The sequence below is a fragment of the Chiloscyllium plagiosum genome, unplaced genomic scaffold (assembly GCF_037043375.1).
Source record: "Chiloscyllium plagiosum isolate Xiang-an unplaced genomic scaffold, Cpla_swu_hap1 HiC_scaffold_20, whole genome shotgun sequence".
In the NCBI taxonomy this organism is placed as follows: Eukaryota; Metazoa; Chordata; class Chondrichthyes; order Orectolobiformes; family Hemiscylliidae; genus Chiloscyllium; species Chiloscyllium plagiosum.
Window position 1 is genome coordinate 30071623 of NW_028270158.1, and position 12972 is coordinate 30084594.

At 60.6% G+C, this 12972-nt stretch overlaps 1 protein-coding gene across 4 annotated transcripts in view; it reads right to left on the reverse strand.

Moving 5' to 3' along the window:
* The window catches only part of LOC122560734 (ATP-dependent RNA helicase with zinc finger domain-like), a 569578-nt gene that overhangs the window by 353908 nt on the left and 202698 nt on the right, over positions 1-12972 (reverse strand). The gene's annotated exons all lie outside the window — the stretch shown is intronic.

The window sequence follows — 12972 nt, forward strand, 5'->3', positions numbered from 1 at the left end:
CACACACACACCCTCCCACCCCACACACACACACCCTCCCACCCCACACACACACTCACCCCCACACACACACATTCACCCCCACACACACATTCACCCCCCCCACACATGCACTCACCCCCCCACACACACACCCTCACCTCCACACACATCCTCACCTCCACACACATCCTCACCTCCACACATACACACACTCACCCCCCCACACACACCCTCACCCCCACACACACATTCACCCCCCCAACCCACGCACTCACCCCCCACATACGCACTCACCACCCCACACTCACACCCTCCACACACACACTCACGCCCACACACACACCCTCCCCCCAACAGACTCCCCCAACACACACACACTCACACCCCCACACACACCCTCACCCCCCACATACACATTCTCGCGCCCCACACACACAGTTACCCCACACACACACATACGCCCCACATACACACACACTCACCCCACACACATACCCCACACACCCCACCCACCCACACACACTCACCACCCCCACACACACACACTCACCCCCCCACACACACATCTCCCCACACAGACACACACTCTCTCCCCATACACACACACTCACCCCCCACACACACATACTCACACCCCCCACACACACATACTCACCCCCCACACACACCCACCATCCACACACGCACTCAACCCCACACAAGCACTCACCCCCCCACACTCTCACTCACACCCTCCCCCCACACACACACACCCTCCCCCCACACACACACAACCTCCCCCCAACACACTCCCCCAACACACTCCCCCAACACACACACACCCACCCCCCCACACACACATTCACGCCCCACACACACACCCACGCCCCTCACACACACTCTCGCGCCCCACACACACACTCTCGCTCCACACACACTCTCACCCCACACACACACGCCCCACACACACACGTACGCCCCACACACACACCCCACACACACACACACCCCACACACATACGCCTCCCACACACACACACACACTCACCACCCACACACTCACCCCCCACACACATACGCCCCACACACACACAGACACACTCACTCACCCCCCCCACACACACACGCTCATGCCCCCACCTTCCTCCCACACACACACACCTCCCACACACACACACCCTCACCCCCCCCACACACACTCCCTCACCCCCCCCACACACACTCCCTCCAAACACACACACACACACAGCCCCCCCCACACACACGCCACACACACACGCCACACACACTCACCACCCACACACCCACTCCCCACACACTCGCCACCCACACACCCCTCACACACTCACCACCCACACATCCCCCACACACACTCAACCCCCACACACACACGCCCCACACACATTCACCCCCCACACACCCCTCACACATACACGCGCCCACACACAAACCCCAAACACTCTCCACCCACACACACTCACCCCCCACACATACACACTCACCCCCCCACACAAACACACTCACCCCCCAACACACACACTCACACAGGCCCCCACACACACTTCCCCCCCCACACACACACCCTCCCACCCCACACACTCACCCCCACACACACACACCCTAACCCCACACACACATGCACCCCTCCCACACCTGCACTCACCCCCCACACACGCACTCACCCCTCCACACACACACCCTCAGCTCCACACATACACACACTCACTCCCCCACACACACACCCTCACCCCCACACACACATTCACCCCCCCACACACGCACTCACCCCCCACACACGCACTCACACCCCCACACACGCACTCACCCCCCCCACACTCACACCCTCCACACACACACACTCACCCCCCACACACGCACTCTCCTCCCACACACACACTAACGCCCACACACATACCCTCCCCCCAACACACACACACTCACACCCACACACACACCCTCACCCCCCACATACACATTCTCGCGCCCCACACACACACTCACCCCACACACACATACACCCCACACACACACACACACCCCACACACACACTCACCCGCCACACACACGCACACTCACCTCCCCACACACACATCTCCCCCCCACACAAACATCTCCCCCCACAGACACACACTCTCTCCCCATACACACACACTCACCCCCCACACACACATACTCACACCACCCACACACACATACTCACACCCCCCACACACACATACTCACACCCCCCACACACACATACTCTCCCCCCCCACACACACATACTCTCCCCCCACACACATACTCTCCCCCCACACACACACACTCTCCCCCCACACACACTCCCCCAACACAAACACACAAACTCACCCCCCCACATACACCCCACCCTCACACACACACTCACCCCCCACACACACATCACCCCCTACAGACACACACTCTCTCCCCATACACACACACTCACCCCCCCCACACATACACACTCACCCCCCCACACAAACACACTCACCCCCCAACACACACACTCACACAGCCCACCACACACACTCACCCCCCCCACACACACATCCTCCCACCCTACACATACACACACTCACCCCCACACACAGACACCCTCACCCCCACACACACATTCACCCCCCCCACACACGCACTCACCACCCACACACGCACTCACCCCTCCACACACACACCCACCCCTCCACACACACACCCTCACCTCCACACACACCCCCTCACCTCCACACACACCTCCACCCCTCCACACACACACCCTCACCTCCACACACACCCTCACCTCCACACACACCCTCACCTCCACACACACCCTCACCTCCATACATACACACACTCACCCCCCCACACACACACCCTCACCTCCACACACACACCCTCACCTCCACACACACCCCCACCCCTCCACACACACACCCTCACCTCCACACACACGCTCACCTCCACACACACGCTCACCTCCACACACACGCTCACCTCCATACATACACACACTCACCCCCCCACACACATTCACCCCCCCACACACGCACTCATCCCCCACACACGCACTCACCCCCCACACACGCACTCACCCCCCCACACTCACACCCTCCACACACACACTCACACCCACACACACACCCTCCGCCCAACACACTCCCCCAACACACACACACACTCACACCCCCACACACACCCTCACCCCCCACATACACATTCTCGCGCCCCACACACACGCTCACCCCACACACACATTCACCCCCCACCACACACGCACTCACCCCCCACACACGCACTCACCCCTCCACACACACACCCACCCCTCCACACACACACCCTCACCTCCACACACACCCCCTCACCTCCACACACACCCCCACCCCTCCACACACACACCCTCACCTCCACACACACCCTCACCTCCACACACACCCTCACCTCCATACATACACACACTCACCCCCCCACACACACACCCTCACCTCCACACACACACCCTCACCTCCACACACATCCCCACCCCTCCACACACACACCCTCACCTCCACACACACGCTCACCTCCACACACACGCTCACCTCCATACATACACACACTCACCCCCCCACACATACACCCTCACCCTCACACACACATTCACCCCCCCACACACGCACTCACCCCCCACACACGCACTCACCCCCCCACACTCACACCCTCCACACACACACTCACACCCACACACACACCCTCCCCCCAACACACTCCCCCAACACACACACACACTCACACCCCCACACACACCCTCACCCCCCACATACACATTCTCGCGCCCCACACACACGCTCACCCCACACACACATACACCCCACACACACACTCCCACCCCACACACACACACCCCACCCACACACACACACTCACCCGCCACACACACACACTCACCCCCCCACACACACATCTCCCCCCACAGACACACACTCTCTCCCCACACACACATACTCACACCCCCCCCACACACATACTCACACCCCCCCACACACACATACTCTCCCCACACACACACACACTCACCCCCCCCCACACACACACACTCACCCGCCACACACACACACACTCACCCCCCCACACACACACACTCACCCCCCCACACACACTCACCCCCCCACACACACATCTCCCCCCACAGACACACACTCTCTCCCCACACACACATACTCACACCCCCCACACACACATACTCACACCCCCCACACACACATACTCACACCCCCCACACACACATACTCTCCCCACACACACACACTCACCCCCCCACACACACACACTCACCCGCACACACACACACTCACCCCCACACACACACACACTCACCCGCGCACACACACACTCACCCCCACACACACACACCACTCACCCCCACACAAACACACTCACCCCCCCACACACGCACTCACACCCCCACACTCTCACCCTCCACACACACACACTCACGCCCACACACATACCCTCCCCCCAACACACTCCCCCAACACACACACACTCACCTCCCACACACTCATACTCACACCCCCCACACACACATACTCACTCCCCCCCCCACACACATATTCTCCCCACACACACATACTCTCCCCCCACACACACACATACCCTCTCCCACACACTCCCCCAACACAAACACTCAAACTCACCCCCCACACACACACTCCCCCAACACACAGACACTCACCCCGCCCACACACACACTCACCCCCCCACACACACACTCACCACCCCCCACACACACACACTCACCACCCCCCCACACACACACACTCACCACCCCCCACACACACACACTCACCACCCCCCACACACACACACAACACCCCCACACACACAACCATCCCCCCCACACACACACACCATCCCCCACACACACTCACACCATCCCCCACACACACTCCCACCATCCCCCACACACACTCCCCCACACACACACTCCCCCCATACACACACTCCCCCACACACACACTCCCCCACACACACACACACTCCCCCAACACTCACACTCACCCCACCCACACACATACACTCACCCCCACCCACACACACTCACCACCCCACACACACACGCACTCACCGTCCCACACACTCTCACCCCCTCTCACACACACACACACGCCCCCACCCTCCTCCCACACACAACTCCCACACACACAACTCCCACACACACACCCTCACCCAACACACACACACTCACCCCCGCCACACACTCACCCCCCCACACACACACTCAACCCCCACACACACACTCAACCCCCCATACACACACTCAACCCCCCATACACACACTCACCACCCCACACACACTCACCACCCCCCACATACACATTCTCGCGCCCCACACACACACATACACCCCACACACACACTCCCAACCCACACACACCCCACCCACACACACACACTCACCCGCCACACACACACACTCACCCCCCCACACACACATCTCCCCCCACAGACACACACTCTCTCCCCACACACATACTCACACCCCCCACACACACATACTCACACCCCCCACACACATACTCTCCCCACACACACACACTCACCCCCCCCACACACACACTCACCCGCACACACACACTCACCCCCACACACACACACCACTCACCACCACACAAACACACTCCCCCCCCCACACACACACTCACCCCCCCACACGCACTCACACCCCCACACTCTCACCCTCCACACACACACACACTCACGCCCACACACATACCCTCCCCCCAACACACTCCCCCAACACACACACTCACACCCCCACACACACCCTCACCCCCCACATACACATTCTCGCGCCCCACACACACACTCACTCCACACACACACATACGCTCCACACACACACTCACTCCACACACACACATACGCTCCACACACACACTCACCCCACACACATATACGCCCCACACACACACACACACACACACTCACCCCCCACACACACACGCCCCACACGCATTCACCCCCCACACACATACACACGCCCCACACACTCTCCACCCTCACACACTCACCCCCCCACACACACACACACTCACCCCCCCCACATGCACACACTCACAACCCCCCCACACACACACACACTCCCCCCCAACACACACACTCACACAGCCCCCCCCACACATACTCACCCCCCACACACACACACACCCTCCCACACACAGACACACCCTCCCACACACACACACACAATCCCACACACACAGACACACCCTCCCACACACACACACACCCTCCCACACACACACACACCCTCCCACACACACACACAAACACACCCCCACACACACACACACCACACCCTCCCACACACACACACTCACCCCCCCCCACACTCACATACATTCACACCCACACACACACACCCCACACACACACACCCTCCCACACACACACACACACCCTCCCACACACACACACAAACACACCCCCACACACACACAAACACACCCCCACACACACACACTCACACTCACCCCCCCCCACACACACATCTCCCCATACACACACACTCTCTCCCCATGCACACACACTCACCTCCCAAACACACATACTCACACCCCCCATACACACATACTCACTCCCCCCCCACACACATATTCTCCCCACACACACATACTCTCCCCCCACACACACACATACCCTCCCCCACACACACTCCCCCAACACAAACACTCAAACGTACCCCCCCCACACACACTTCCCCAACACACAGACACTCACCCCCCCATACACACACTCACCCCCCCCCCACACACACACTCACCAACCCCCAGACACACATACTCACCACCTCCCCCACACACACACTCACCAACCCCCAGACACACACACTCACCACCCCCCACACACACACACACACCATCCCCCACACACACACACACACCATCCCCCACACACACTCCCCCCCCACACACACTCCCCAACACACAGACTCCCCCAACACACACACATTCACCCCCCACACACACATACACTCACCCCCACCCACACACACACTCACCCCCCACACACACACTCACCCCCCACACACACACTCACCCCCCACACACTCTCACCCCCTCTCACACACACACACACACACACGCCCCCACCCTCCTCCCACACACACAACTCCCACACACACAACTCCCACACACACCCTCACCCCCCAACACACACACACACTCACCCCCGCCACACACACACACTCACCCCCGCCACACACTCACCCCCCCACACACACACTCAACCCCCACACACACACTCACCACCCCACACACACACTCACCACCCGACACACACACACACTCACCCCCTCTCACACACACACACGCCCCCACCCTCCTCCCACACACAACTCCCACACACACACCCTCATCAACCCCCACCAACACACCCTGCCACGCACACACACACACCAGCCACACACTCACCCAACCCCCACACAAACACACACTCAACCCCCACACACACACTCACCCCCCACATACACACTCACTACCCCCACACACACTCACTCACTCCCCCCACACACACTCCACCCACACACACACACTCACCCCCCACACACACAAACTCACCCTCCCACACAAACTCACCCACGCTCACACACACGCCCCCACCCTCCTCCCACACACACAACTCCCACACACACGCCCTCACCCTCCCCCACACACACCCTCCCACACACACGCCACACACACACCCCACACACATTCACCACCCACACATCCCCCGCACCCACTCACTCCCCACACACTCAACCCCCACACACAGACGCTCCACACACATTCACCTCCCACGCACTCACTCACCCCCCCCACACACACACCCAACACACATACACACGCCCGACACACTCTCCACCCACACACACACTCACACCCCCCACACACACACACACACACTCACCCCCCCACATGCACACACACTCACAACACCCCCCCCACACACACTCACCCCCACAACACACACTCACACAGCCCCCAACACACACACTAACACAGCCCCCCACACACACCCCCCACACACACTCACACACCCCCCACACACACTCACCCCCACACACACACCCTCACCCCCCCACACACACTCACCCCCCCACACACACTCACCCCCACACACACACACACCCCCCCACACACACACACACACCCCCACACACACCCCCACACACACACACCCCCCCCACACACACATTCACCCCCACACACACACTCACCCCCTCACACACACTCACCCCCCACACACACACATTCACCCCCCCCACACACACACACACCCCGCACACACACCCCCCACACACACACCCCCCACACACACACCCCCCACACACACACCCCCCACACACACACACACCATCCCCCACACACACTCCCCCCCACACACACTCCCCAACACACAGACTCCCCCAACACACACACACTCACCCCAACACACACACACATACATTCACCCCCCACCCACACACATACACTCACCCCCCACACACTCACCCCCCACACACACTCACCCCCCACACACACACTCACCCCCCACACACACTCACCCTCCCACACACTCTCCTCCCTCTCACACACACACACGCCCCCACCCTCCTCCCACACACACAACTCCCACGCACACACCCTCACCCCCCAACACACACACACCCTCTCACACACACACTCACCCCCACCACACACTCACCCCCCCACACACACACTCAACCCCCACACACACACTCACCCCCCACATACACACTCACTACCCCCACACACACTCACTCACTCCCCCCACACACACTCCACCCACACACACACACTCACCCCCCACACACACAAACTCACCCTCCCACACAAACTCACCCACGCTCACACACACGCCCCCACCCTCCTCCCACACACACAACTCCCACACACACGCCCTCACCCTCCCCCACACACACCCTCCCACACACACGCCACACACACACCCCACACACATTCACCACCCACACATCCCCCGCACCCACTCACTCCCCACACACTCAACCCCCACACACACACACCCCCCCCACACACACATTCACCCCCACACACACACTCACCCCCTCACACACACTCACCCCCCACACACACACATTCACCCCCCCCACACACACACACACCCCGCACACACACCCCCCACACACACACCCCCCACACACACACCCCCCACACACACACCCCCCACAAACACACACACCATCCCCCACACACACTCCCCAATACACAGACTCCCCCAACACACACACACTCACCCCCCCACACACACATACATTCACCCCCCACCCACACACATACACTCACCCCCCACACACACACTCACCCCCCACACACACTCACCCTCCCACACACTCTCCTCCCTCTCACACACACACACGCCCCCACCCTCCTCCCACACACACAACTCCCACGCACACACCCTCACCCCCCAACACACACACACCCTCTCACACACACACTCACCCCCACCACACACTCACCCCCCCACACACACACTCAACCCCCACACACACACTCACCACCCCACACACACACTCACCACCCGACACACACACACTCACCCCCTCTCACACACACACACGCCCCCAACCTCCTCCCACACACACACAACTCCCACACACACACCCTCATCACCCCCCACCAACACACCCTGCCACGCGCACACACACACACCAGCCACACACTCACCCAACCCCCACACACACACACTCACCCCCCACATACACACTCACTACCCCCACACACACACACTCACTCCCCCCACACACACTCCACCCACACACACACACTCACCCCACACACACACATACTCACCCTCCCACACACACTCACCCAAGCTCACACACACGCCCCCCACCCTCCTCCCACACACAACTCCCACACACACGCCCTCACCCTCCCCCACACACACCCTCCCACACACACACTCACCCCCCCACACACACGCCACACACACACCCCACACACACGCCACACACACACCCCACACACACCCCACACACACTCACCACCCACACACACGCCCCCACACACATTCAGATTACAGATTACATTACAGATTACAGATTACAGATTTACAGATTACATTACAGTGTAGAAACAGGCCCTTCGGCCCAACAAGTCCACACCGACCCGCCGAAGCGAAACCCACCCATACCCCTACATTTACCCCTTACCTAACACTACGGGCAATTTAGCATGGCCAATTCACCTGACCCTGCACATCTTTTGGACTGTGGGAGGAAACCGGAGCACCCGGAGGAAACCCACGCAGACACGGGGAGAACGTGCAAACTCCACACAGTCAGTCGCCTGAGGCGGGAATTGAACCCGGGTCTCAGGCGCTGTGAGGCAGCAGTGCTAACCACTGTGCCACCGTGCCGCCCACACATCCCCCGCACACACACACTCCCCACACACTCAACCCCCACACAAACAGACGCTCCACACACATTCACCTCCCACGCACTCACTCACCCCCCCCACACACACACCCAACACACATACACACGCCCGACACACTCTCCACCCACACACACACTCTCCACCCACACACACACTCACCCCCCCCCACACACACACACACACTCACCCCCCCACATGCACACACACTCACAACACCCCCCCACACCACACACTCACACAGCCCCCAACACACACACTAACACAGCCCCCCACACACACTCACACAACCCCCCCCACACACACACACCCCCCACACACACACACACCCCCCACACACACACACACCCCCCACACACACACACACACCCCCCACACACACCCTCACCCCCCCACACACACACTCACCCCCCCACACACACACATTCACCCCCCCACACACACACATTCACCCCCCCACACACACACATTCACCCCCCACACACACACCCCCCCCACACACACACACCCCCCCCACACACACACCCCCCCCCACACACACACCCCCCCCACACACACACACCCCCCCCACACACACACCCCCCCCCACACACACACTCACCCCCCACACACACACTCACCCCCCACACACTCACTCACCCCCCACACACTCTCACACTCACCACCCACACACACACACTCACCACCCCCCACACACACTCACCACCCCCCACACACACATTCACCACCCCCCACACACACACTCACCCCCCCACACACACACTCACCCCCCCACACACTCCCCCAACACACACGCACTCCCCCAACACACAATCCCCCAACACACACACACACTCCCCAACACACACACCCACACACACACACTCACCCCCACACACTGACCACCCCACACACACACACACCCTCCCACACACACACTCACCCTCCCACATCCATCACCCCCTCTCACACACACATACGCCCCCACCCTCCCCACACACACACACTCCCCCCCCCCACATGCACACACACTCACCCCCACCGACACACACACTCACCGCCTCCCACACATACACTCACCCTCCACACACACACACTCACCCCCACACACACACACACTCACCCCCACACACACTCACCATCCCACACACTCACCATCCCACACACACACTCACCACCCCACACACACTCACCCTCCCACACACACACTCACCACCCCATACACACACTCACCCTCCCACACACACTCACCCCCCTCACACACACGCCCCCATGCTACTCCCACACACACTCACCAGCCCCCACACACACACACTCACCACCCCACACACACACTCCCCCCACACACACTCCCCAACACACACACTCCCCCAACACACACACACTCACCCCCCCCACACACACTCACCACCCCACACACACACACGCCCCATCCTCCTCCCACACACACAACTCCCACACACACACCCTCACCCTCCCCCACACACACCCTCCCACACACACACACTCACCCCCCCCACACACACACTCACCCCTCCACACACACGCCACACACACACCCCACACACACTCACCACCCACACACACGCCCCCACACACATTCACCACCCACACATCCCCCGCACACACTCACTCCCCACACACTCAACCCCCACACACACACGCTCCACACACATTCACCTCCCACGCACTCACCCCACACACATACACACGCCCCACACACTCTCCACCCACACACACCCACCCCCCCCACACACACACACTCACCCCCCCACACACACACACTCACCCCCCCACATGCACACACTCACAACCCCCCCCCACACACACACACACTCACCCCCCCAACACACACACTCCCCCAACACACACACACTCCAACACACACACATTCCCCCAACACACACACACACTCACCCCCACACACACACACTCACCCCCACACACACACACTCACCACCCCCCCACACACACATTCACCACCCCCCACACACACACTCACCCCCCCACAGTCACACCCTCCACACACACACTCCCCCAACACACACACACACACTCCCCCAACACACACACACACTCACCCCCCCCACACACACACACCCACACACACACACTGACCACCCCACACACACACACTCATCCTCCCACACACATCACCCCCTCTCACACACACATATGCCCCCACCCTCCCCACACACACACTCTCACTCCCTCCAACACACACACACACTCACACCCCACACATGCACTCACACCCCCACATACACATCTCCCCCCACAGACACACACTCTTCCCCACTACACACACATACTCTCCCCCACATACATTCCCCCCACCACACACACTCCCTCAACACACACACACTCACCTCCACACACACACTCACCACCCCACACACACACTCACCACCCGACACACACACACTCACCCCCTCTCACACACACACACGCCCCCACCCTCCTCCCACACACACAACTCCCACACACACACCCTCATCACCCCCCACCAACACACCCTGCCACGCACACACACACACCCGCCACACACTCACCCAACCCCCACACACACACTCACTCACTCCCCCCACACACACTCCACCCACACACACACTCACCCCCACACACACA